The sequence below is a fragment of the Dermacentor albipictus genome, chromosome 1 (genome assembly GCF_038994185.2).
Source record: "Dermacentor albipictus isolate Rhodes 1998 colony chromosome 1, USDA_Dalb.pri_finalv2, whole genome shotgun sequence".
NCBI lineage: Eukaryota > Metazoa > Arthropoda > Arachnida > Ixodida > Ixodidae > Dermacentor > Dermacentor albipictus.
Window position 1 is genome coordinate 409768535 of NC_091821.1, and position 26863 is coordinate 409795397.

Here is a 26863-nt window from a genome sequence, read left to right on the forward strand (position 1 = left end):
TTCTGTGGCACAAACAGGATGGAGTGAGGCCATCGCTGAGGAGCTGTTTTCACAGTGTTCGAGCTGGACGCCGAAGATGAGTTGATAATTCTTCGTTTGGCCTTGCGGTACTGGACAAGTCGAAAGCTGTCCTCCGAGGACTCGTCACCTGAAGCGCAGTACAGCTCCGTGTCCTCGCTACCACTCGACGTACTTCCTCGCTTCCTCGAACCGATGTCCGCGGCTGAACGGGAACCGGGAGGATCCTCGGGGTGTTGTACATCCATCACCGCGATGGAGGGGGCGGTAGACCCCACAGGTGCAGTAAGAAGTCCAGAAAAACACAGAGACGGGCGAGATGTGTTCCGCAAGAGAAGCACTTCGTCTTCCTTTAATGAATTAATGAATCATTAATGTCAGTAATTAATTATTAATTAATATTAATATTAATATTAATTAATTAATATTATTAATTAATAATTAAGTCATTAATGAATCGGTTTATATGTAGCCTTCTGGACTAGCCCCACCGATGTGTCAGTGGCAGGATCTGTTCTCTACGAAATTACGCACTGCAACAAAATGTACCTGAGTATCCTCTGTGCAACAAAAGTACGCCTTCGTGTGTATGATTCCTTTATTGAATAATTATACACTATAAAAGAAATTATATATGAAAAGGTCTGGTGCGTCACCCCGAGGCAGTGAAATAAGTGTTCACGTGGATCTTGGAAGTGATGTATTGGGGGTTCTCGCCTTTTTGATAAGTTGTCTGACAGGTATGCCGCAAGTCGCGATGCAAAAGATGAGCAGTTTTAGAGCCTTTAATTGACTGTTTCACATATTGACATATATTCCAAAGTTAGCATTGGATCTGCATAATTTATTTATTTTATCTCAAGTTGGTAGTTTGAGTATGCTGTGAATTATGTAACAGTGTTGCCCGAACACTCAAGTTTATTCAGCCCAATCAAACGTTGGCATTGCAGTGGCCACATATCTGTGCATCAGGGGACATATGAAAACCTATCGAGAACGAACTCATGATCTGTGAGCGTCTGTGATCATCGTCTTACTCGTCTTAACGGATAAGGAGATGAGCCAGTATATAATGCCCTAGACTTCTACGCACACGACATTTTAACACATGGCAGCATTCATGCGATGATGCCGTGGAAAATCTCTTACTCTTGATCAGCCAACACTAACACGCTAATGATGGACATCGCTATTATGACCTCAAATAGACAGCAAGAGAATTTAATAAAAGTAGGTGGTCTGCTGCTGCAAGAATTGTATTTGTGTAGTTGCTGTAGCAGATTAAATAAACTTGTGTAAATATGTGTTCCCATTCGCTGAAGGAATCCTATTGTGATAGGAACTGATAAAGTTCCGGGGCAATGAGCGCAGATGCGATCCTGAAAGAACACCCTGCTATTTGGTTAAGTTCGTTTGGTCAATGGCTACAGGACAGAAGGCTCATTGAAAATATCAATTTCAAGGAAATACAGAAGTGCTAACGTTACCTAGGAGTATGTTATTATAGAACAATTTTTCTTTGAAGCAGATGACAGTGTTCAAAAGCACGTTGCCTATTTTCCTAAGATAAGTGTTCTACTAAATCCGTCTGTTAATTCTATTCTTCCCTTTCTATTTACGTGCCAATGCAGAGTCAACAACCAGCCTCAGACCTAGTCACCATCTCTGCCTTTCATTTACCTGTTGTTCACCCGCTTTTTCTATTTATGCTTTCTTCCTCTTCACATTAGTCATCGTACCCTAAGCACAGATGATACTGAGATGACTACAAATATTGATTTCAAACAATGCAACGTCATACTATTTGCAGAAAAACCACCATTGAATGGTAGAGAATTATCCGAAATATTCTTTGGTTATTGACCGGCTCAAAGTTCGCCAATGGTTAGGAGGATAACTGTATATCGATGAGATTCGAATGGCGTACCTACTTCATGAAGTTAGCTCTAAACTACGTTGTGTTTCAAGCAGTTATTTTTCTTAGATGGCTTCAAGCGACAGACCACTGTGCTAGCAAAAAGTTAAATGTCCATGAGCTATGTATTAAATACTGTGTTGCATAGGAATGGTCTGTGTATTCACCCTGTAACAGGGGGTCAAAACAATGTTCCACATCGAATACAATTGAAAAAAACGGTTAACCCTAATTCTGACCACTGTTAGTAAATTTGCACAAGAAAAAAAAGCAAACAATGAAATTCCTTATAGTAATTAGGTTATTAGTAATTTGTTTGCTGAACTACATCCACCGATGAAACTTTACAGGTGCAACTATACACTTTGAGTTAAGTTTCCCGGCCATAAATTAGCACTTGGAGGCACAAAACTGAGCGTCGCATGTAGTATGATGCGTTGAACGTAACATGAAAGCGAATATAAAAAGCTCCGCTCCTATCGAAATGCGGCCAGAATGGCTGCAAATTGAATATTTTTGTCACTGATCAAATGCATGTTGAAGCGCTAGCATGCTATTGAGTGCATGCATGGGTGGCGGCGCTAAAATAAGGTATCCACCGACCAAGGGGAAGTATTTAGCCCGGCAGAACATATTTAGTAAACTCCTTGCTCCTCACTTGAATGGCCTGCGGTTGCAACGCTACCAGAGCCAAGACCGGTAGGCAGCCATAAATCATGGCCGTGGCAGCCTTTTGACAGCCTGTGCAGGCCGCCTCGAAAATGTATTACGTCTGTGGGACATGTTTCTTTTGCCTACGAAATTGCCTTATGGACATCGGAGAAGTATTTTCGCGATGCCGTTGAGGGTAGATATACGTGTCCTTTTAATGAAAGCAGGGTTCTGCTTAAGTAATCACTGCTCATGATAACTCGTGTCAGGATTAGCAACAATGTGTTGGATTAAGTCTAGAGTCAGACTTTTGGAGGATGTCTGCGGAGATAGTAGGGCAACGCAGATCTTTATGGAGAAGCAAATTGAAATTCTGGCATCTGTCGGTTATCGACAGTGATTATTCCCCAATAATTTCTAACTATTGATCACCTTGTAAGCAACCGCGAAAACTCGGAATATCAATCAAGTTGTATGTGTCTTTTCTTGCACCTGTCTTTTCATTGCCTAATTGTGTCTTGCGTAACCTTTACTATCATAAGTGAGTATTTCTTGAAATGATTTGGCGTTACTCATACGGAAAATTCCACAAGAAGTCGCCTTGTGCTTTAATTAACTTATAAACAGCGCTATAAATAGATGGAAGCTGGATGATATTTTGACGGCGAGAGCAGAAATAAGCACCAAATGTTTCGATCACACGGTAGCATCTATATACTGAATGCAACAGCGTGACAATGCTGGTTAAGCTCAAGTAACACGCAAATATAATAATAATATAATAATAAATATAATAATGTGCTGTATGAGCGTCCCTGATCCACCAGCCAATAAATTATATGAAGAAAGGAAGCAAGTGAGGTATCGAGTTTGATACAGCTTGATCAACTTCCGATTCTAGAAAGAAGTAGTGGCAGGCTCGATGCCTGCAGCTAATAGTCAGTCCTTACCTATAGTTTTTTAACTTCAGGTAAGCCAGCGACTGGTTTAAGCGAGGTACTACACTTAAGGGGGCCCACTATAGTGTGATTACTCAGAAGCAGGTACATTGTCAAGGAACAGAACGCGATTTTCACAGAAATACTTTGTTTTCATTTACAGCATCATTACTAAATACCTTAAAACATGCTGAAATAATGAAGATTTGTTTATTTGTTAGTGTCTGCTTCTGATAATTAGAAATATCATTTAACAACGATGTCACGCATATATGTTTGCTACCATGAGGAGTATTACTGTCTACATAATGAGCCCATTTCCATGTACGGCATAGCTCTATGTGTGTTTTTGTGAAAAAACTGAGCACTTCCCGTGTCTTTGTTCCCGTTATTGAGTCTAGTGCCACTCTTTTCAGACAGAAATAAACCGGCTAGACTCAAGACCATCTTCAGAAGCAATAATCTTTGTACTATGGCTGTGCTCATTGCTCGTGCAGAAAGCAATGAGGACGCTGCTACAGTACCTGAAAATTATTATAGACTTGTTGCTTACATTCAAGCGGGCGCGCCAATAGTGCTCTCTCTTTTTCCCTTTTCGTACCTTGTTCGCTTGTTCTATGTGGGGCAGCAAAGCAGACTCATGCCTTGTTAGCCCACCTGTCTTTATGTGCCAAATTCTCTCTCTCTCTCTCTTTGTGAAAACCATGACTTACCTCCGCAATGATTATCCATTGTTTGATATTTTCAAAGCATGTCGTGTACATCACAAACATAGCGGACGCACGGAACGGCAATCATTCTGTGCCTTTGTATATGCAACAGCGTCCTCGTTATTTCACTTTTGTCGACCGCTTCCACAGCACGGGATGCACTGCAAAGGGGAAGCTCCACGTTTCTTCCATTGCTTCCCTCCTTGGGCCAGTGTCGCTTGACAGCGTTGTTTCCGAAGTGCAAAAAAATGCATGGCTGGCCGGAAACCGCGGCCGCAGGAGAGATTGGCGGGAAGGCGCGGATAATGAGACACCGGCGTCGGGAAGCAGGGCGTACCACTTCGCTTAGCGTCCGCAGCTAATGAGTTCCTGATGGCTGCCGTGCGCAGGCTATAGGTGCCCGGTCGGGTGTACCCGCCACGCGCGGGGGCGCGGGCGCGCGAGCGGGAATTATGCGGTGCCGCCTTGCAACGGGGCCCAGAGGCGCGAATGTACGCTCAACGAACGCCGTCACGCACCGCCTTCTTGCCTCGTTAGGTGTCGTTTTTCTTCGCTTTTTCCCCAACCGTGACAGCGGAAATCGGGCCTTGTAGGCTTTGTCGGGGAGGTTATTCCTCCCTATACAGTAGCCGCAGGAGCGACCGAAACCCGTTGGCCTAGGTGCGAGCGAGCCGCTGGCCACACTGGGCTGCCCACCGGGCTCGCCAACCCTGCACGCCTCACCGACCAGTATCGTTCTCCCGATTGGCAATTACGCGATATGGCCACCTCCAGCCAAACCTGGATCTCAGCCCCTCTCTCCCTCTCCATCCTCGCCCCTGAGTAGCTCTGCGAGCGTCCACAATTACGGTACACCTCTTGAGTGCGTGCGCGCTCGGGCGCCTGGAACCGCGGGGCGAATGCAACCCGCGAAAGCAAATTGCAAGGAACTTTCGTGCGACGCCGTTGCCAGCTTGCGCACTGGTTCGGGTGCCAAACAGCCGAAACGAGAGCAACTCACTCGAGAATAATGCAAATGCATGGCTTCGCAATTTTATGAATCGGCGAGAGCAGCGGTGTGCTATTTTACGATGATGCGCCTGCTATACGTTCTGCTACGCTCTCATCATTAACACGTGCGCTACCCCAAGTCTCGGCCAGAAATTCGCACCTTTGAAACGCGTCGTTGCGAGATGCAGGCGCACGGTTAATCTTTTAAACAAACAAGTTTGACCACGCGGCATTCTGAAATGTCTACGCGAATCTAAGTCCACGAATGTTTATTTTCATTTTTTTTTTTGCATTTCGTCCTCCTTGAAATGCGGCCGCTGCAGTCAGGTAGTCGTACCCACCACCAGGTGCTCAGCAGCATAAAATTTGAGCCGCCGGGTCACTACGATGAAATAAAAGTTGACTGTAACGTTTGAAAAAAGTGCACAAAGGAACACATAACCTCTCTTGTCGGCAACTTCAGAGGCAGTTTGGAGGAGGCACTCCAGAAGTACTTATCTCGGTCAGCAATGCCTTTTAATCATTGTTTAAGAACTGCTGAAGGAGGAAATGCATGGCGAAAGTGGGGTGGAGGGAGAAGGATCCTCCGTACTAATGATCTACAATATGGCGTATTGCGCACTGCGGGTTGAGTGACTTCGCAGAATTTGTTTTCACTTTAATAGAAGGCTTTCGACTGAAATAATTGGTCTTTTTGTTCCTTCTCCTTCAGGTGGAGAAAAATTGTTTTATTTAGATTTCTTTCGCTCTCCACCTTAATATTTCTTTAGCTGCCTTTATAGGCAAAAAAACAAACAATAAACTAGTGTTATAATTCATTTTTTATAGGTAGTCTGTTATTTACTCTTATTTTCCTGAATGTTAGATGGTTGTTATAAATAATGACTTAAATAGTGTGGACAATGAAAGTATATTGGGGTGTTCCACCCGTATAACATTTATGATGAGGAAAATTAGCTCAACAAAAAGACAACGCGCACAGGAAATTGAGACAAAGTCATATGCCAATGCACGAACTGCATCGGCGTTAAGTCTGTTCTTTCTGTGTGTGTGCGTGTGTGTGCGTGCGTGTGCGTGCGTGTGCGTGCGTGTGTGTGTGTGTATGGGTGTGTGTGTGTGTGTGTGTGTGTGTGTGTGTGCGTGCGTGTGTGTGTGTGTGTGTGTGTGTGTGTGTGTGTGTGTGTGTGTGCGTGTGTGTCCTAAAGCGTATTATTTGCACCGCCACTATGTTTCTTGCTCTATTGATCAATGTAACATTCAGCTGCAGGAACAGACTGAAGAAATGCCACCTTTATTGAGGCCATGTGCGAACTTTTTTTTTCTTTCATGTAGAACGAAAACATAATTTTGGTATTGACACCGTCATCATATTTCATCGCGATAACTGAAAAATTGTTCGTTGATAACAAATATTCTTTTTCTGGCATTACTGCAGATGATATTTAACTTCGAGCAATGCTTGACATTATAAGAAGAAGGGGCACCTGACAAAGTTTCAGCGCTACACTCGAGAAACGTATTGGTATGTGTACAACGCGCGCGCGGTAATGCACTCAGCCTTCAAGATAGAACGCAACCCGTAGTGCCTACCAGAGAGAAAGCGCTTTACTCGTGCCAGCATAGCGAGGCATTGAGGCAGCATGGTTATACTCGAGACAAGGCACTTGTTACAGCGAATACAGACAGTGGCTTAGACGGGCTTCTTTCGGACAAAGCGAGATATTTTACAACTGTGTAAAATATTTTGAGTGCAAGTCGAGTACGGTCAAGAAACACGAAGTAACATAAACTCCGTCTTGATGTAGTTACAGAGGGAGTTGTTTTGTCCCTCTCATCTCCCGCGCCGCCGGGCTGTAGCGTTACCCCGGGACTGACATATCTTTCACGCAAAATGCATCGGACGTCCTCAGTATTCAGGCAGCGCTGTTTGTAGCTGTTCCGGATGCATCTCTCCTTCTTGGCTACGCGTCGCTGGATGGTTGCCGTACATGTCCGTGTAGCCCCCGTTCTTTTTGAATCAAATGGCTCGCCTCCGTTGATAGCCCTTTGGGAGCTTACAATGTGCTTTCTTTTCTGTATACTGCGTGAAAAGCACCGGGAAATAGGGATCCAAGAAAGGAGGAGAAAGAGCAGGTCAGCTACTCTGTGCGTGCCTGTTATTAAAAGCGTGCAGCGTGCTGAAATGCACGGTAGGCGACTGCTGAAGATGCGGATCACGTTTGTAAATGTACCGCCAGGTGACAATGATTCGTCATTAGTTTGGGCCCGCGAGCAAACCAATGATTTTAGCCCCAAGGTGTTGCCGTTAATTTATAGCATCCAGAAATGAACACCCGTGCCTGCAAGAGGCTATAGGTCGACACTGACGCTGTTTGGATGAGGCCTGATAGAGTTTCCAGACGGCTGTACGGTTCTACTGAGGCGGAGTACATAGCCCGGCATGCTCTTTCAATTGCATGCCAAACACGACAAGCGAACGACGCCGTTGCAGAAGCGACGCCGGAAGAAGCAAGAGATAAATTACGTTCCGGACTTTTAAATTGAATGCTGCCTCCAGCGCCTTTTTCCGTCTATATAGATTCAATGCGCCAAGCATGGGCCGAAGAAGAATGCAAAAAAAAAGGAAACAAGGAGAGGGAAAAAACACAAATAGGGGATTTTGTAGAATGCGCAGCTCGGTCAGCCGGCACGTGGCATGGATGGAGCTATACAGAGGCGAGCAAAAAAAGAAAGCCGGCGCTTTCTTGTCTCGCGCTTTCTTGTTCTTGCCACGTTCCTAGTGCCGTTTCTTTCCCAAACATGTATCAGCTCACCTAGTCATGTTGTTGTCTTGCACATTGGCCTCGTGAACAACAAAAGCTGTAAAGAACTGTCATTCCTCTTTGAGCAACTGAAACTTTTTTCGTGTACTTATTTAACAACATGTTACAAATTTTACGCTGTTATGATCATGATCCTGTGCCACACGCCTACAATTTATTATCGTAGACGCAAAACAAATCTCCATTCATGCCCCGTTATTCTAGCTCTCACGGATCAGCTTCGAATGTACGAACCAATCAACATCGAATGTGTGAACGAAGACAGGTTTTGACCATGCGGAAAATAATTACGCAGGTTGTCACCCCCTTTTATTGAAGTGGAAATTGTTTGAAGGCGGAAGGCGTAGTATAAAGAGCCTGCCTTCTTTAATGTAGTATTGCTCTTAAGATACCTTACGCAACAACTGGCAGACACAGACTCTTACCATTTTCCACCTGCTTGAGTCACTGGGCAGTCCATGGCTTAATGGGTAGAGCAGTGGGCTGCTGTTCGGAGGGAGCCGGCTTTGAAACCAACCATAGGATACACTTTGGCCACTGGATAGCTGACAGTGGGTATGCACCGCTCTTCAATGAACCTCATTGACGGCAATTTTGGCCACCAGGCAGGCGCCACTGGTTAGGCACCACTCTTCAATTACAAAGAAAAAAATGCTTAAAAGATTTGATGATACTGGGCGGAATCATCGCCATGTCGAATATATTCAGACTATTTTGTCTCAATATACATTACACTCGTGCCTGGACAGACTTTGAGGCGGCACCGCTAGATGGCACAGCGTGCACAGAGAGAATGGACAAATGCAGCAACAGAAGCTCCCTGGATATATGTATGTGGACGACATAGTGTTACTAGCGGAAGATAAAAGATATTTACAGGCACTTGAGAATATCTAGGGCAACGCAGTGACAAATCCAGGGCTCCAGTTCAGTAGAGACAAATAGGGAATTAGGATTTTTAAGGAAGAGACGAGTAATTATGTGGTGTTAATTCACCAGCATACTCATAGTCAAACAATATAAAGACATCGACGTATACATAAACGAAGGGAAAGACTTACTCTAGCACTCATCAAGAGAATCTGAAAATGAAGGGGAAGTGGAATGCTGCAATAATGAAAGACCGAGCACTCTTGGGCGACAATAAGTATCAGGGGGTGCGTAGAAACTGGAAAGGGTTAATGGTGCCAGCGGTAACGTTCGCAAATGCCATTCTATGCCTAAAATCTGATGTCTTGTCGGGGTTGGAAGTTAACGAAAGATCGGTAGGCCGCTTGGCTTCGGGAGCCCACGGTAAAGCCACAAATGAGGCAGTACAGGGTAACATAAATTGGGCCTCTTCTTGAAGTAACAGAAGCACAGGGCTAAATTAGTTTTGAAGAAAGACTCAGGAACATGGATGAAAGTAAATTGGCAGTTAAAGTGCACGAGCGTGTGTATCTGTAAAGCATGTACACAGAATGGAGGAAGAGGTCAAGAAAGTTGGCACCCAAGTGCAGGGTAACTGAAAGTGTAAATAGACAATCGAGAGTCAGTCAAGAGAAAGAAAGTGAAAGAAACAGACAGTTAGTTGGATGCAAAGAATGGAAACAAAGAGGACCATGTAGATTTACAAGATTGAGATGAAAGAAATTAGAAGGAAAACTCTCTACGAGAACACAAAAGGCAGTGCCTTGCCATTTGAGGCTCGAGTCGATTGTCCATGGACAAACATATACCGGAGCGAATATTCGGAACTTGATGAGGCATTTGTATGCCGCCGTGAAAATCCGGAGACGACTCAGCACATCCTAGTGAAACGCGAGGGGCTTCACCCAGTGAGAACCGTAGGTAATGTACACCTTCCAGAAGCGCTCGGGTTTAAAGTGGACGGAAACGTCAACCGGTCGAGATAAGCAAGAGACGTTTAGAGTATTGGTGGAATAAAGGCAGGGAAGAGATTGATACGATCGACTTTCTTAGTCATAGCTAGCGGTAGAATGTAGATTTTGAAGGAAAAAAAGGATTAAGAAGTTGTATACATAAATACAAGATAATAAACATGTATAGCATACCTGAATAAATAAAGCAGGCAAGGGGACTATTTGTCAACACCTCGTTTTAAATGGAATACTATTAAATAATCATCATCATCATCATAAACGCGAGAGAGGAACCAGGCTACGTACACGCCTCATTCAATGGTGTGCTGCTACATTGCGCCAATGATAATTAATCGCATATCAATACTGATGACATTCATCGTGAGGTGGGTCCTACCAGATTCCTTTTTTTTTGGAAACGATCCTATATAGCGGGGGACACTGGACGAGCACGCAGTGACATGACAAAGCTGGGAGGTCGTTTGACACTCCGTGTCATACAACATTAAAACAGAGGAACGTTCAAGAATTGAAAGCGGATTAGGGATGAAAAATGTTTCGCACGAACACGTGAGATAATTTATTTTTAATGCAAAGAGGACAAATGAATAATGCTCACCCGGGCGAAGTTGTAAGCACCCTCTTCGTGAGTGAACCTTCAACAGTCTTTTTTTTTTCTTTCGTGGTGCCGTCTAATTTGGTTACACGAAATATAATAGGTTCCAGCACCAGCCTGTAACATATAGACTGTCACCACGCTAAGTATTGCCCGCATATGTAGTATAGGGTCCATTTCCTATACATTGCTACTGTGGCGTGAGCCGTCCGATGCATGCTCTTCTTGTTCTCTTATCTGTTTCTTTAACTATGTTACGCGGATATGTGCCGTCATTCCAGGATGATGTTAATTCACTTCTCATGTGTTCTCAAAGAAAAACAACCGTTGCATTTAAGTTCTGATATTTTTTTTTTATTCGGAGCTGAAGACAAGGTGATATTGCGCAATCTTGCGCTGACCTTTGTTTTCAGACGCAGCAAATAGCTACTGCTGTTACCCACCTCTCTTCTACTATGTATACTTCGCATAGCGGATAATTTCTCGCATGAATCGTTTTAATGACGGCAGGAGCAATTACAATAAATAACGAGGTAACACTCCACTACATGCGGTGATTTGCTTTAAATGGCTGCGGGCTCAGCGTGCCACTAAGTTTATTGTACCTCCTCTCCATATTGTACGTCATTGATGATTGGCTGAATACTTTTTATTTCGGCTCCGAACCAGCAACTCTCGTTCTGCAATGTCCTTCTTATGCAGGAATCTGTATCAATTTCGATCAGGTGGTAGTGCGAGGAACTGACTGCGTAGCACAGGCGGTAATGACGAGTTTCCCGTCCTGCAACTACTTCCAGCGCAAAGAGTCAGCAAAATCATAGCCTTCGGAATCAGTTTTTGTTCTACAGAGGAAGCTGTCGCTGTGGAGGGAATTCGCACACCACCTATTGTCTCAACCAGTGTTCTCAAGCGACGTTTCTCCTGCATTCTTCCATGATGGACAGTTGAGGGCTAGCGTTCGGCGCCTTACGTACGCTATACACAACCCCTCTGCGGGAGGATATGTTGTGGGTTATTTAAGAACATTTAGGTTAACCAATGAGAACGCTAATGTGAAGAAAGCGTTAAAAGACAGGGCACTGCCTCGTACCTCACACCAAACATTTCCAAGCCAAGACAATTAGGTGGCAGTAATCCTGCTGTTTCTAGTCTGCGCAGAGGACATGAGCTCTTCCAGAGCACTTGAAGGCCACAGGCTTGAGTGCCCGATTATAGAAATATTGAATCTTTTTTCTGCATGTGATTGATTTTAACTCTTGTCTTCTTTCTCTCGTTTCACTCCGCCATCACCATCCCCCAGTATAGGATAGCAAAATCGAAAAAAGTTTAGCGAACCTTCCAGGCTTTCTTTCCCTCTACCTTATCCTCCTGAAAGCCGCACTACAAGATTCACTTCTCCTAATATTTATTGAATTTGGGTATAAACTCCTGACCCTCAGTTTTGTGCATCGTATATCTGTTGCCAAGTACATTTGTCTTCGTTTATTTCGAGCTGTTCTCACCTTTTGAAACATTTTCAATCCCGCCTCGGTGCCTTAGGGGCTGGTGTTGCGCTGCTAAGCACACAGTCACGGGAGCAAGTCCCAGCCGCGGTGGCCGCATTTAAGTGGGGGCGCAATGGAAAAACGCTCGTGTCTCGGGAAATATGTCTCGTGTCTCGTAAAATATCTCCTGGGGGTCAAAATTATTCCGGAGTTCCCCACTACGGCGTGCCTCATAATTAAGTTGTGGTTTTGGCACGTAACACCGCAAACCTCAATACAATTCAATTCGCATATTTTCAAGCCACTTCTTTTCCTGCCATGGCTATATACGTATTTTGTTACAGAAAGTACTCACGGGTGAATGCATAGTTACAGCCTGAAACAAAAGACTCACGGAAGTGATAGGCACCAGACATATAACTCTCCATTTTGACTTATACTACTGTTATTCGCAGAGACAACATGCATGTATGAACTCTGTAATAAAAACAAAGACATTCGCCTTATTAAGCATATTTTTCCCGGCCTCCGCACCTTTGGTCTTCGCCATATTCGATGCTGATCACTCGCTGGCACGCCGACACAGGCGCTTGGGCTGTGTCCTAGCACCTCTTGGGCTCCCCTAAAGAAGGTACGCTAAATCGCGGACGCCGTAATCCTAGCGTCGCTGACGGGTTTCTCTCTGGCTCACGGTACGCGCGAGGCACGCGAATTTTCCGAAGCGCACTCAGTTGCAGCACACAAGCCTCAAACTTCATCCAACATCGCGACACTCGCGCGCGTGTCTCGACGCTGTGCTTACACACGCGCCGCGGGGGGATGGCGCGCGCACGCACCTACGAACGCTGGCGCGTGCCGGAGGCGCTTGGCGAAGATGTAATCCTTGGCCCAGTTCAAGCGCTCACACCAGCGATCCCGCAGTCTCGACGCCGGAGGGCGAGAAAGAGAGAAGGAAGAAATTCACGCACACTCTCGCTTCGGGAGCATTATATATGAACGAGAAGAAGGGGGCCCGCTGACTGGACAATGTGTTATTAGGCGGCAATATCTTTTGTACTTTTGAGACTTTCATCTACATAAGTGTGGAGACATATACATTGTATATTGTATGTACCATGTGTTCCTTACGTCATAGTGTTCCTGTGGAAACGCTGCGTGATAAGTCCTGGTGCTTGTGTGAACAGACTATTTGATATGTAACCTTGAACCCTGTACGATGTGTGACGGAACCACTCAAGAGATGAGGAGTAGCCGGCGCCTTAAATTGTGCGCCAACATCTCCTTATATCATATCAATAAAAAAAAAACCCAGGGGCCCGAGTTTTTTATTCATGTCATAAGAAGCCAGCAAAGACACCAACGACATCATAATTACTTGTACTTACAAGTTGAGTTAAAGAAATGATAAATAATGGAAGTGAAAATGGATGAAAAGAAACAACCGGTCGACAGTGGGAAACGATTCCACGTCTTCGCATTGCGCGTACGATGCTCTTACCATGCAGTAGTTCTAGTAGTAAAACATATAAGCCCAGAGAGCGGATGGCAAAACGGCGCCGCGGTAGCTCAACTGGTAAGAGCACTGGGCGCGTAATGCGAGAAGGTCGCATGGTGTTTTTCCATCCATTTTATTTTCCATTGATTTATCATATAATAGCTGTGTCTTACCAGTACTCACCTACGGGGCAGAAACCTGGAGGCTTACGAAAAGAGTTCTACTCAAATTGAGGACGACGCAACGAGCTATGGAAAGAAGAATGATAGGTGTAACGTTAAGGGATAAGAAAAGAGCAGATTGGGTCAGGGAACAAACGCGAGTTAATGACATCAATTTGAAATCAAGAAAAAGAAATGGGCATGGGCATGACATGTAATGAGGAGGGAAGATAACCGATGGTCATTAAGGGTTACGGACTGGATCCCAAGGGAAAGGAAGCGTAGCAGGGGGCGGCAGAAAGTTAGGTGGGCGGATGAGATTAAGAAGTTTGCAGGGACGGCATGGCCACAATTAGTACATGACCGAGGTTGTTGGAAAAATATGGGAGAGGCCTTTGCCCTGCAATGAGCGTAACCAGGCTGATGATGATGATGATGATGATGATGATGATTTATCATCCAATTAGCAAGTACAAGTAATTTCACCTATGTTGTCCTTGGTGTCAGTAAAGTTTCGTTCGTTCTCCGTCCTCGCTTCACCGTTGGAACTTGAAGCTTATCGGACGATGATCGGCAGTTGTTGGTCAAACGCAGGCAGGAAACGATGAGGTCAGATGTACAAGAAACATTTATAGGCAAACTTTTCTATATACATGGCAGGTAAAACAAATACATTACAAACTTGAACAATTGAGAAACAAAGTCTCACTCTTCTACTGTCTCAATGACTGTTAGAGCCCAGACTCGTTTTAACGTACATAGTACGGAGGCTCACTGATCTATCAGCAATCCTGATTTCAGCCAAGTCTGAGGGACAGCATGTCGTCCCGATTTTTATAGCGCAAATATACAAAGAAAAAAAGGCGGTAGGGCCGTTGGCCCGTCCCACAGGTTCAGTTGCCAATCAGAGTCAACCGTTTGTTAAGCCACAACCCACAGGGATGGGCTTACTCTCAAAAATAAACATATTGGAAAACAAAGCTCTTTTCCTTCTTCGCCAAAACTCCGTTGCCCTCTCATTTCTCCGTAGTTAGTGGCGGGCTCAGCAAAACACGCCAGGCCCGAACAAGTTATCGCTAGACGGTTTCAAATCCCAACGGCGTCTAGGCCGCAAATGTCTCGGAAGCAGGGGCGTCGACACCACGAAGGCAGTCGCAGCCAACAACAAGGCTGGCGATTACGTTCCGGACGCGTAGAGGATTACGTCCATGCTCACTGCATGCGGCATGGGGTCAGAGTTGCTAAGTCCTTCTTAACCTCGGCGGCGCCTCCAATTAGTCAGGGACTCGGGCGCCAGACCCACAATACAGCGGTTCGTTTCAAGGCTGGTCTGTGTGACCCGTCGGCGGACTGCCAACATCGTGCGCACAATACTGACTTCCAGGAATCGGCACACGCCCGCCTGGCACCTGCCGCGACGCGTCACCCAACCCCGCGCGTTGCCTGTGACCCCACATAACACAGCAACTGTTGCCCCGCTGACATGAGGAGGGGGGGAGCGAACCCCCTCTCTATACACACCGCACGTGGCCGATTCGTGACACTTAAAAACACGAACAATCAGAGCGACCTTACAGTGTCTTTGTATGTTGGCTTCCTCTGATATGACTATACATGTATATCAAGAGAGAGAGAGAGAGAAGCAGAGGGAGAGAGAGAGAGCGATAAACTCAGCCCATGATCGTGTCGACAGACACACGGTACTTCGCGCTCTCTGAATCTCTGTCATCTTTTCACAACCTCTGTTTCCTGAAGATAAAGAGAAACTAGAGTGAACGCCCAAGGCTTCTAGAAAGAGATAATATGGACAACGTGAAGGGGGGGCGGGGGGAAAGAAAGCAGACACAAGCGTTAAAAGAAAACATGCACACACAAACGATGCGGCGAGGGGAATATTTCTTACCTCGGAACGGGCGCCTCCATCTGTGCAGTAGTCTTCCCTCAATTCTGCGCGTGCGTGCGCCTGCGCGTGTATATGGATATCTCCATGCACGTGACTTGTCGTTCTTTCTTTTTATTTTTTTTCTCGCGCCATCTTTTTTTTGCGTGGTTTTGTCTTACCTAGCGTGGTATCGAGCGGCAAAGGCACGTCGTTTTACAGGCAATTGAATAGTGATGCTTTTCTTGTTTCCGCGCAGCCGGCCAAACGAAAAGGAAAACATTCAGGGGGACCGGCAAGATAGACACCTTTTTTTTTTGGTTTCGCTTCCTTCCCATTGCGCCAGTATTGGTATATATATCACCTTTTACAGTGGCCAAGGAATAGCGCCGCTGCTTCTTCGACGTAATTTATTCTGCCATGTGGCACCCCATCCTTCTATTGTTTTTTTTTCTTTCAACCGTAGTTTTCAGTTTTCGTTTCGGGCACCATTCTCACCTTACGCTTTCATCGCGCGGAGACCCGAGCACAAAATCGAGAACGTGGAAGGTAATTCAGTCGTTTCGCAACAACCACGAAAAAATAAAGGAAGGCGTTTCCGCCAGTAGTACAGCGACGACACCAGAGATACGACAGTGATTCCGCAAAGGCAGTCGTTAGCATTACCATCTCTGAGCTGAAGTGCTGTGTCATTACGCGTTATCGTCGCGATCACTTTCGTTCTCCGACAAAGTGTATTATCCGCGCTCAATGCATGTTCCGTGTAATGAGCCGTATGCGAAAAGCTGCCGTTCCGATCTTGAAGTCCTTGCCGTGTCTCGCTTCTGTCGAGTGATTCTTACAGCAATTGCCATTGTACGCTCATCGTCGCGGGGTCCTGGGCTCTTGCCAACCCGACAGTCCGTAGCTGAATATAGCAGCCGGCACAATGTCATGTAGCCCGGCAATGTGGCTACATCACGAGTCGCGCGATTTCGCCGGAATGCCGAGGCATTGCTCTAGAAAGCCACTGTGTCTTTAATGAAGTAGTGTTACATTGCAGTCGCTCAGACACGCTCGCTCACTCACTCACTCACTCACTCACTCACTCACTCACTCACTCACTCACTCACTCACTCACTCACTCACTCACTCACTCACTCACTCACTCACTCACTCACTCACTCACTCACTCACTCACTCACTCACTCACTCACTCACTCACTCACTCACTCACTCACTCACTCACTCACTCACTCACTCACTCACTCACTCACGCACTCACTCATTCACTCACTCACTCACTCACTCACTCACTCTCACTCACTCACTCACTCACTCACTCACTCACTCACTCACTCACTCTCACTCACTCACTCACTCACTCACTCACTCACTCACTCACTCACTCACTCACTCACTCACTCACTCACTCACTCACTCACTCACTCACTCACTCACTCAGACTATGTAGAGTGAATTATCAAGGCTAGGTAAATTGTACATGGCCATCACTTTCGTGTAATTTGTGGATTAGAGGTGTCATTGTATAGTGGTGTACCCGTCCGCTTCTCGCACTGTCAATCATTAAACAAAATTTTAATATAGAGAGTCGAATATGAGTATGTAGAGCACTTGTACAAGCTATCAGGTGCCATTGAATTATAGAGAAATCAAATGCCTCATCTCTCTCTCTCATTCCTTCGTCAAAGTGGTTCATGTGCGCTTTGAGCTCCAAGTAGTGCGCACTTGTTTTCGATAAGGAAGTATCGAAGTGCTCGGTGCAGTGCTGTTGCTTTCGTGTACATAAAACATGAACCCGCGATAAATAAACCAGAGCTGCCGACGGCTACGAAAAAAGCAGAAAACAAACGAGCAAACAGCATATCTAATTATCCGAAGCGCGTGCCATCTCTCCGAGAGATGGATTTAGAACAGCAACTCTCCTTGGCTATGCGGGCGCGCCCAATTGTGTGTTAAATCAGGACTTGGCACAAATTGTTGAATAAATGTGCAGACGACTAGAGTGCCTCAAATTATCCACTTCAGGAACGAGAACTTTCCTTCCCATAGATCAAAACAGGAAAAGAAAGAAAGAAACGTTAAAAACACTACTTTGATAAAGTGAGGCAGTCATTTCATTTCCCATATGGCATCTATAGAACGAATAAAAAGGGAAATTGCGGCCGAAATTCGGCCGTGTGTTTTTTCATATCACCTCATGTTATCATCATTTGTCGATTCGATAATGTAGTAGAGAAGCCGCCGACACAACAGCTGCCAGCATTTCCAATGTCCGCAGAATAAATCACTCATTCACTCACCGCCCAGTAGCATATATTGGGCTGCATTTTTAAACTGCACACTATCGAGACCGGCCCATGGAAAAATGCTAGAAGCACATCCTACGCTGGGAAGTGGTTGGAGCTCGTTCAGAAAGATATTGTCTTTAAAAACCATCCAAACCATTCTAAACAAAGCTTTACTTGAGCTGCATGGCCCCAAAGTAACACGTGGTTGAGGTAGCTAAATTAACGGTTTCAGATTGACAGAGCCTGCGATAGCAATAGCTAGCCAGGGTTCCTGAAAGCAGTAGTAGCGACAATAACAATAGCCTATGGCAGCGAGACCAGCGACGAGGGACAGCACCTTTCTGTACACTGTGATAGCAGCGAATTTCGAAGGTTGCGCGAACATAACATATGAGATGAAGACGTGTAATATTTAAGGGTTTCCCACCTTTATTAATCGAACTACGAGTTCAGACCCAACAGAAATTAGAACATGGAGCTATGTACCTACATTGCTTCGTCCTAGTCTTTTTTAGATTTATTTTGTCGAGTATGACGGTTAACCAACCAACCTAAGTTTTCCTGCTAATGGAGCTCTAAGCACAGCATAGATTCAATAAATAAGGGCGCCCCCATTCCTATGAGACTACAAGCTTCGTTTTCTGTATAGCATGGTATGACCTCCTGTCTATCTACTTCGTTGTACAATGTACTATCTAGACAAGTTCAAAACAACGAATGGGCCTGATAACTCGAGTTCTATAGCGTGTGCTGACTTTCCTGTACCGATGGTTTGTGTTCAGTTTGCTACCTACATTTTCAGTGCACTGCCACACAATATTGTCGCACTGCGCAGACATTACGCAAGTATAGAATCAGTTTATGTAGCAATAAAACATTCCCAACTGAAGGGCAAGAAACAGCACGTGGCTGAATTGCTGGAAGTTTCATTCACTTCCCAGATGTTAGTGCTAAAACAAAAGCCAAATGGCTTTCTGAAACTTGCAAAGAGCGGCGGATCACATGCTGTCGCATGATGTCAGCGAACTCCTTTTTTTTTTACATGCGGCAGTCTAAAGCCGCATCACCCCCCCCCCCCCCCCCAACCTTTACTTTCCAGGCTATTCGTTAATACCTGCTCTGGGCACTTTCCTGGTTTTACGGCGGGAACAGTGGACCCTGTATTATTTCCCAATGATATCCGCCGGACTTGTTCGGAATCGTTCAACGATAACAAGGGAAAAAGAAGTAAAAAAGAACACGCCACTTTTCTTTCACTGTTCTAAGGGTTGTTTGCCAGAAGTCTTTCAAAACGAGCAAACACACGTGCGCAAACACGTGCATATTCACCCTTCCATCCGCTCCGATTTCTTTAGTAAAAGAGATCTTTTTCACTTTCATACTGGATTTGCTAATCGCTGCTTCATCATGACTTCTTTATGAAAGCTTTAGGTACCCACATTTCATTGCCCACATGCCCCTGCGATACGGGTCTGATGTTCCCTTGAGTAATTCATTACGTTCGCGCGCGGTGTGTTAACGTCGCTCCTTCCATCCGTCTTAGGTCCATATTTTGTAAAAATTGTCCCCCTCCGATTCTATTCACTTATTCGTCGCTTCGAATGACCCCTCCCGGCAAAAGTGAAGGCGCGGCTTCGTGCAAGGCACTGATGACCTTCACATAGAATTAAAAATGTAAAAAGTTGTTGCACAATATGCTCTTAATTTTTATCAGCGCCCTATACATAGCTGTCTTCCTTGCAGCTATAACACCTGTGTTAAGGCGTCCTCAAGAAAGCTAGAGGAGAGTACCCTTGTTAGACGGTTTTGATGTTAACCACACTAGCCATATCTCTGCGCCGAGCAGCAGCTAAAAGTTCAAAATTGGGGCCGCTATAATGTAACATATTCTTTCGCTCGATTCTATTTCTTCGTTATCATTCACTGCTCGTGACTGGTCGTTCCTGGTCGTAACGTAGGCGGATTATCATTAAGGCTACTGACGAAGTGCTAAAAGGAACAGACGCGGAATTCAATCTCTGCGCTGTCACGACCTGCATTTGCCGAGTTTGTCCGTTCTTCATTTTTGTTGTGCCACCGTTGTCTTAATGCCTCCGCCATCTTTACGTCACCATTATCTAGACATGTGTTCCAATACCACCGTAGACCACTAAATAGACAGCTAAGATGATAGCGGCCATCTAAAATCTCATTCCAGTTCTGACGGAGCCGGTCAAAAGGGCAGCTTCGCAAAGGCAGCATCGAAGTTGAAAACAACGCAGGCTACATTGCTGCTCAAACGTGATGGCGGCTGAGCAGAAGACTTAGAAACTAGATGGGAAGGTCGTATGCTCACAGGAAAACAGCAATAATGTCTTATGCGCCTATTATAAGTGACGTTGTGTTTTTCATAAATTAACACACGCGAAGTGGTAAAGAACGATCACAATATGTGCTTTCCTTAGCATTTCTTCTTTTGTATGCTAAAGCGAGGTGGCGTCATGTCGCAGAGTCGTCCTGCATACGGTGATCTCAAAGTCTACAAAGTTGCCCATAATTAGGACACGCCTCTATGTGTCCTCGTGAGACCACCTCCTCACATTGTCACCTCTTCATCCTCATCCTCAAAATGTGGCGAAAATAACTAAAACTTTTTCGGCCAGCGCAAATGTGGGTCAAACGTACGTGCCTGCGGCAACAAGAATTTCGGAGCGAGATGCGCTAACCACAGAACTGTCTCGTCAGTGCCCTTGCGTATATCTCGGAGGCAACAGTAGTAATATTGAACTGGATGATGACGACGCTGCGTGCACCTACAAGTTGTTCATGAATAAGAAATGGTGGTGTCGCCTTCGGGAAGCCTTCCGCATGATATCTCAGTAATAGCTTCGATGCGCCCTCGGTGCAATACGCTTACTGGGAGCATCTGATGTGCGACAAAGCAGTCGCTCGAAAAGCGGCTTTCAGGGCAGCATTCAATCTCAGTGTTTCATAAAAGATGCCTCGTCGCTGTCTCGAATATCAACCAATGAAATGTCGTCGTCATGCCACCGTTGTTATCATCGTTGCCTGTTGTTGGAGGAGTTTGTGATTGCACCAGAGAATTAGAAAGAGAGAAAAGAAACGCAAGGCAGGAGAGTTAACAAGAAAAAAGGCCGATTTGCTGCATCGCATAGGGAGAAGGCATTCATTTTGACAAAAAGGATGTCCCTATACATGAATTCGCGAGGTTCGCGCAAAGTTGAGTGAGTAACTGCTGTCGCAGGCAAATAGTAAAAAGTTGGAGGGATCGCTGAAGGCGCCTGACTTTAAAGTAAGCTTTCTTTGCCTCTTAACCCCACTCTCCCCTCTCCCAAATTCCATATGTGTCTCATGCATACCAGCCCATGCTACGAAAGCTGCAAATATTCCTTTCGCAGCGAGCATTCGTGACCAAAAATAATGCGTCACGTATATACAATAAAAATACGTGTGCATCATGTAATTCAATTATAACATTTATTATCACAGTTTTATGTGGCAAATGCGGCGTAATTAGTGCATGGAAGATGTGCCAGTTCTGAACGCATTTTCCACCGAACTAGTGGACTGGAACGCTACCAAATCCGAGGTGACAGCGCAGGGTTCGCGCTCGCGACGTAAACATAGTACGTCGCATACTGGAAACACCAAAGTGCTCAAATTATACGTGATTTTACATAGCCTTTCATTCACAAGCTGTAGTTATATAATATTAAGTAATTGTTCCGCAGAAGGTGCCGCACATCAAAATTAAGTACATTGGAAAACTCTTGGAGTGAGACATAAATGACCGCACTATTTGCGTAGCGTCTGCAACATTGCCTGCTTAGTGTTAAACGGTATACAGTCATGCTAACTTAATAAGGACACACTAATGTTATGCATCACAACCAGTCCCTGCAAGAATACAAGCGTTGTGTCAGTGGCAGCCAACCGTGTCATGAGGATATTTGCGACATTCCCGAACCTTTATCGGCATTTGGCCTAGCCTGCTCTCTGATGTTAGGTCACCTGGAAAAGCCCAGTGCTGATGATTCTCCTTCGCAACGGTGTCGTTTATTTGCGATTCTTCAGAAAAAGAGTTCCCACACACCCATATAAACCATCACGACCATTAAATTCACTGCAACTTCCTTAAAAATCAGGCAAAACCTATTCTGCGTAAACTGCGTAGTAAAATTGGAAACTTGTGTCACGCGGGCAAAAACAATTTCGGGCCTTGTGGTGCAGGCTTCTAAGAGTCTGACTATTCAAGCGCAAAAGCGTTAGTCCAAATACTAGGGCTGTCATGGGAGCTTTCTTTCATCCTAAAGAGTTGCTTAGTAATTGGCAGAGGCTACTTAGCACTTTGTTTTGATACGTCACGCGCGCTTGTTGTTACTATAACTTCCCGACAACGCTGTTCTTGTCACCAACTTCCCTCGAATAACTAAATGGTGATTTTGCCATTCCAGCTGCTTATATATCATCTCTTTTCAGCTTACCGTAAAAACAGCAATTCGTAGAATAAAGCAAGAAAAACAACTTAGAGAGTTACGTTTGCTTAACAGCCTCTCATCAATCAAAACTCAGCAATATGACTAGCTCAAAATATACATGCCAACGAACATTCAACGTCGTCACTCGACTCAGATATGTCAGCCTGTTTAAGTTAAGCTCTAACCACGCCATAACAACACAACCCAGTGACATTCTGTCGACTTTCATTGCTCCCAGAATTTGGCTGACTGCTCAATAATCAGTCTTGACGCGTAATAGCTCCAAGTTTTGCTGATGTTCCTTCGTAATCGTTACAGTGCTGGAAACCATTGTTGCGACGCTAAAACGTTCTCGTTTGGGCATACGCGGTCGCGATTAACCTTTTCATTGTTGTAGTTGTAGACCGGATGATCGATATTTCAGAGTGTTTCTGAGGCATTCGTTAAAACTGCAGCAATGCAATGTCGCGAAATACTATTCAACAAGAGCCGCGATATAACTGTAAAGGGAGGCACGTCAACTCACCTCGTTGACCCGTAAAGGTCGGTTCACCAACGCTTATGGCTCACGAGCGGAGCGTCGGATTCCTCAGGGCTATGTGCTACAGTGGTTCCGTGCATTGCCCGCGCCACACCCCACTGCGGCGAACCTGTGAGCGCTGCCACCGTACTAGCCTGTGCAAATTGGATTAGTGTAAAGCAGCGGCGCTTTTCCTCCGATGCGCAACCGCCGCTCTGCACGACGCCTTCAATGCGCCGAGCGTGTCTCTTCAACCGCGGAAGAAGAGATGAGCGCGTAAATTTCATTAGGTGGCCCCGGAAATGTTTCCCATCGCGCGTCGCCACCGAACCGGCGAATTCTACATGAGCCGCAGGTCAACGTGTGTGAGGATGCGCTTCGTTATACTTATTCAAGGAGGTAGCGCTGTCTGATGCGGGACTCGCGATATTAAAGCTGGCTCCGGGTGCCGTATACTCAAGATCTTGAGAATTATTTTTACTGCGTTCTGAATTTGACGTAGAACGTGTGGTATTAACAGAGAGTCTCAAGCATTGAACAGCCCCCTTTGCACAAGCTCAAGTGGCGTTTTATTCGCGCTATAGGACACTGGATATTTGTGCTGCAGATGTTTCGGCACCTCCTAAATATCGTCTGCGATACAGTCCTGTAGTCTGAATGGTGAGCCGTGAGGGCAGGTTAGCACGGCGACATTAAATTGACGGCTCTCATAGTGGTTGTTGTGCCCCGTTTATAAAGCGTCCTTGTGTTTAGCCTTGCCTGTACAGGCTGTTCAGGACTTCAGATTCTACCGCCCTTCAGAAGTGTTGCTCGGGTGGAGGAATTGCCGGCAGCTTGCTTGCTTGCTTGTTTCTTCTTGCAAGACCCGTCTGTAGCGAGCGACGATCCTCCTCCTTCTCCTTCGCGTGCTTGTCTGCCTTTCCATGACCCCGCACCTTTTCCCTAGAATAGCAATATCAGAGGCACAAAAATTGCTGTCTATATAACTTATAGCCGAGATTGAATGACGGGATGAGCAAGCTTGGTTGGCTTTTTGAAACACAACGCAAGTTGAAAAGCTTTGAAAAAAGTCGCTGTTTCGCCCGACAGGCGAAGCATCGATTGCAATAGCAAAGGAGTAGACAGCCGTACGAAGTAAGGGTAGCAGCTGTGTAAACTTGTGAACCCTCGCTTGCTAACTAAATTAACAAGCATGGTGTCAGCACACACAAGAAAACGTGCATATATTGCACTCCAGGATCGCGGATACTCGTTGTGAAAACGCTGGCGTGAGGAAGCGCGGCAGCAGCAGCGAGCGAAGTGACCTTCGTGCTGTCTATCGCTGCAACACAAATTGAGCGGCGAGAACAGAGCACACGCGAAGCTACAAGCCGTCGGCCCACCTAGACTCTGCGCCCAAAGCAGATCGCTTTCCAGATAAAGCCCACGTGACCGCGTGCGGCCGCGCGCTGCTGCTGAAGCGAACACCCATCGCCCCCCCCCCCCCCCCCGCCCAAGCTCCTCTCCCTCCAATTCCTTGCATGCTACGAAAGCCGGCGCTTTCCTCCCTTGCGCGCACAAGATTGAATCGCGATTGGCGGCTTGCCCTCTCACGCATTCACTCGCACGTGCAGCACACCGCACGGAGCGACGGTGTCAGTGCCCTTGGACATTATGCGAAACATCCCCGTGACGGCGACGGCAAAAGTGTTCTCGAATGTTCTAATTATTTCTATCGCGATAAAAAAAGAAAGGAAAGGGGCAAGATGTTTTTTTAAATTAAAATTAATTTAATTATGGGGTTTCACTTGCCAGAACCACTTTCTGATTATGAGGCACGCCGTAGTGGAGAGCTCCGGAAATTTGGACCACCTTGAGTTTTTTAACGTGCACCTAAACCTAAGTACACGGGTGCTTTCGCATTTCGCCTCCATCGAAATGCGGCTGCCGTGGCCAAGATGGTTTTTTTATATAAAGGACAAAATTATTACTATACCCTAGAGTTCGAATGAAAGTGACGTGCTCATTCATTCTGTCCTTTCGCTCAGCACTTTGTGCTGCCTGTACTCTTTGCGTTGCTCCCTGATAAAGGAGGCACGAGAGCAAAAGCCGCAAGGTCTTCGACGCTGTTAAGGAGAAGGGGGCGCCAAGAGCAAGAGAGGATTTACAAAACGTCTGCTTGTACCAATTGAGCAAACTCGCAAGTTACCCGCAGCGGTGGCTTGGCGGCTGTGATTTTGCGCTGCTAAACACGAGGTCGCGGGATCAAGTGCCGGGTGTGACGGCCGCATTTCGATAGGGGCGAAATGAAAACAAAACAAAACACACACACACACACACACACACACACACACACACACACACACACACACACACACACTCACACACACACACACACACACACACACACACACACACACACACACACACACACACACACACACACACACACACACACACACACACAAACGCCCGTGTACAGTGCATTTGGGGCACGTTCAACATCCCCTGGTGGTCAAAATCAATCCGGAATCCCCCACTATACGGCGTGCCTCATCATCAGATCGGGGTTATGGCACGTAAAACCATAGAATTCATTGCACACTTGCAAATTGCTTCCTGTTAGAGACACTCAATATTTTCAGATTACAGGGATTTACATACCAGCATCTCTTAAGGTTTAATGCAGACAACGGGGAATATTGACTTTACCGCCTAAATATAGGGCTTACCGCCCCAAAACTACAGATTGGCTTACGGGGGATGTCGTAGTAAAGGGCTCCGGTATAATTTTGCCCACGTGGGGTTCGGTAGCGTGCAGGTATATAGAGGTGCACAAGCAATTTTGTGTGTCGCTCCTATTGAAGTGCGGCCATCACCGCCGGAAGCCAAACCTGCAACCTTATGCTCAACAGTAGAACACCATAGCCACTGTGTCATCGCGTTAGGTGAATATTAGGTTTGCGTTAAGACATTAGTGATCTTCGCCTTATGCGATCAAGGTGGTATTTCTAACTTAAGAAAATTGTAATGCCTACAGCCGTCATTGAGCGTTCCACCTAAGGTCTCCCGTAAATAATGAAATCCTAGTTAAGAAGACTAAACTATTTGCAGCGAAAACTCGATTACAGCGCAAAGGCGCACACTTAGTTCCTTCTACACCTTTCGCGCTTTACTTTAATGAAATGTGCAATGAACTTTGTCATTACTATTTATGATGATGATTATGAGCCACATTTATGGCATGTACCCACGATGGGCAATATTCTATTTGTATTGATATCCTGTGTGGTTTCCACGTACTCACGCATAACTATTACGCGAAATTGGCCAAGACTCAGGCGTTTCCAGTGTGTCTTGAATTAAAGCAATACTAAATTTGAATAGCAGAGCATGGGTTAATGTAATGTGATATAGAAATTAGAAAAATATTGTTAATATTGAGATAAAATAATTCAAGATAACGAAGTGAAATAATAGATATACTTGACAATTATAGAAATTCATCAAGGTAGTCCTTCCTTTTGTCTCTGTAATAAAATTGTAAACTGCGAGAAAAGCATCCCTGTGGCTAGATCCCAATGAAGTCGCCCCAAAAGAAAGAATGGTTGGTGAGGCTGACAATAGCCCCATATTGCCAGGAGTTTTGTTTGAACTAACAATCGGCGTCACGAGAAAAAAAATGCTCGATAGATTCAGGTACGTTGCAGGAAGAGCATAAAGTGGACATAGCAAGACCAGACCTGTGTAAGTAAAAACTTGGGGGAGATATACGACGTCACAGTTTTGCATAGTAAATTTCAATAACCCTCGAAGGCAATTGATGTCGTGCCTCTTAATGACTTCCCGCATAACTTCTTTATCTATCTATTGCTGTCTATCGCTTCAACTCAAACTGAGCGGCAGGAACACTGCACACGCACAGTTAGGCATCCTTCAGATTCGTGAACTGTTTTGTTTTGTTGTGGTGACACAGCATTATTATATTAATGAATATAAAACTAATACAGAAAATGTCTGATTGAGAAGAACAGAAAGTTTCTTTTTAAAATAC

General features: G+C 45.4%; 1 protein-coding gene and 1 long non-coding RNA gene across 14 annotated transcripts in view; one reads left to right on the top strand and one right to left on the bottom strand.

Moving 5' to 3' along the window:
- LOC135918168 (neuroligin-4, Y-linked-like) overlaps positions 1-26863 on the top strand; it is a 694509-nt gene that overhangs the window by 408530 nt on the left and 259116 nt on the right. The gene's annotated exons all lie outside the window — the stretch shown is intronic.
- The window catches only part of LOC135918180 (uncharacterized), a 118940-nt gene continuing 115496 nt past the window's right edge, over positions 23420-26863 (bottom strand). Inside the window, exon 4 of the long non-coding RNA XR_010569591.1 lies at positions 23420-23772. This is a non-coding gene — a long non-coding RNA (uncharacterized lncRNA). The remainder of the gene's footprint in view (positions 23773-26863) is intronic.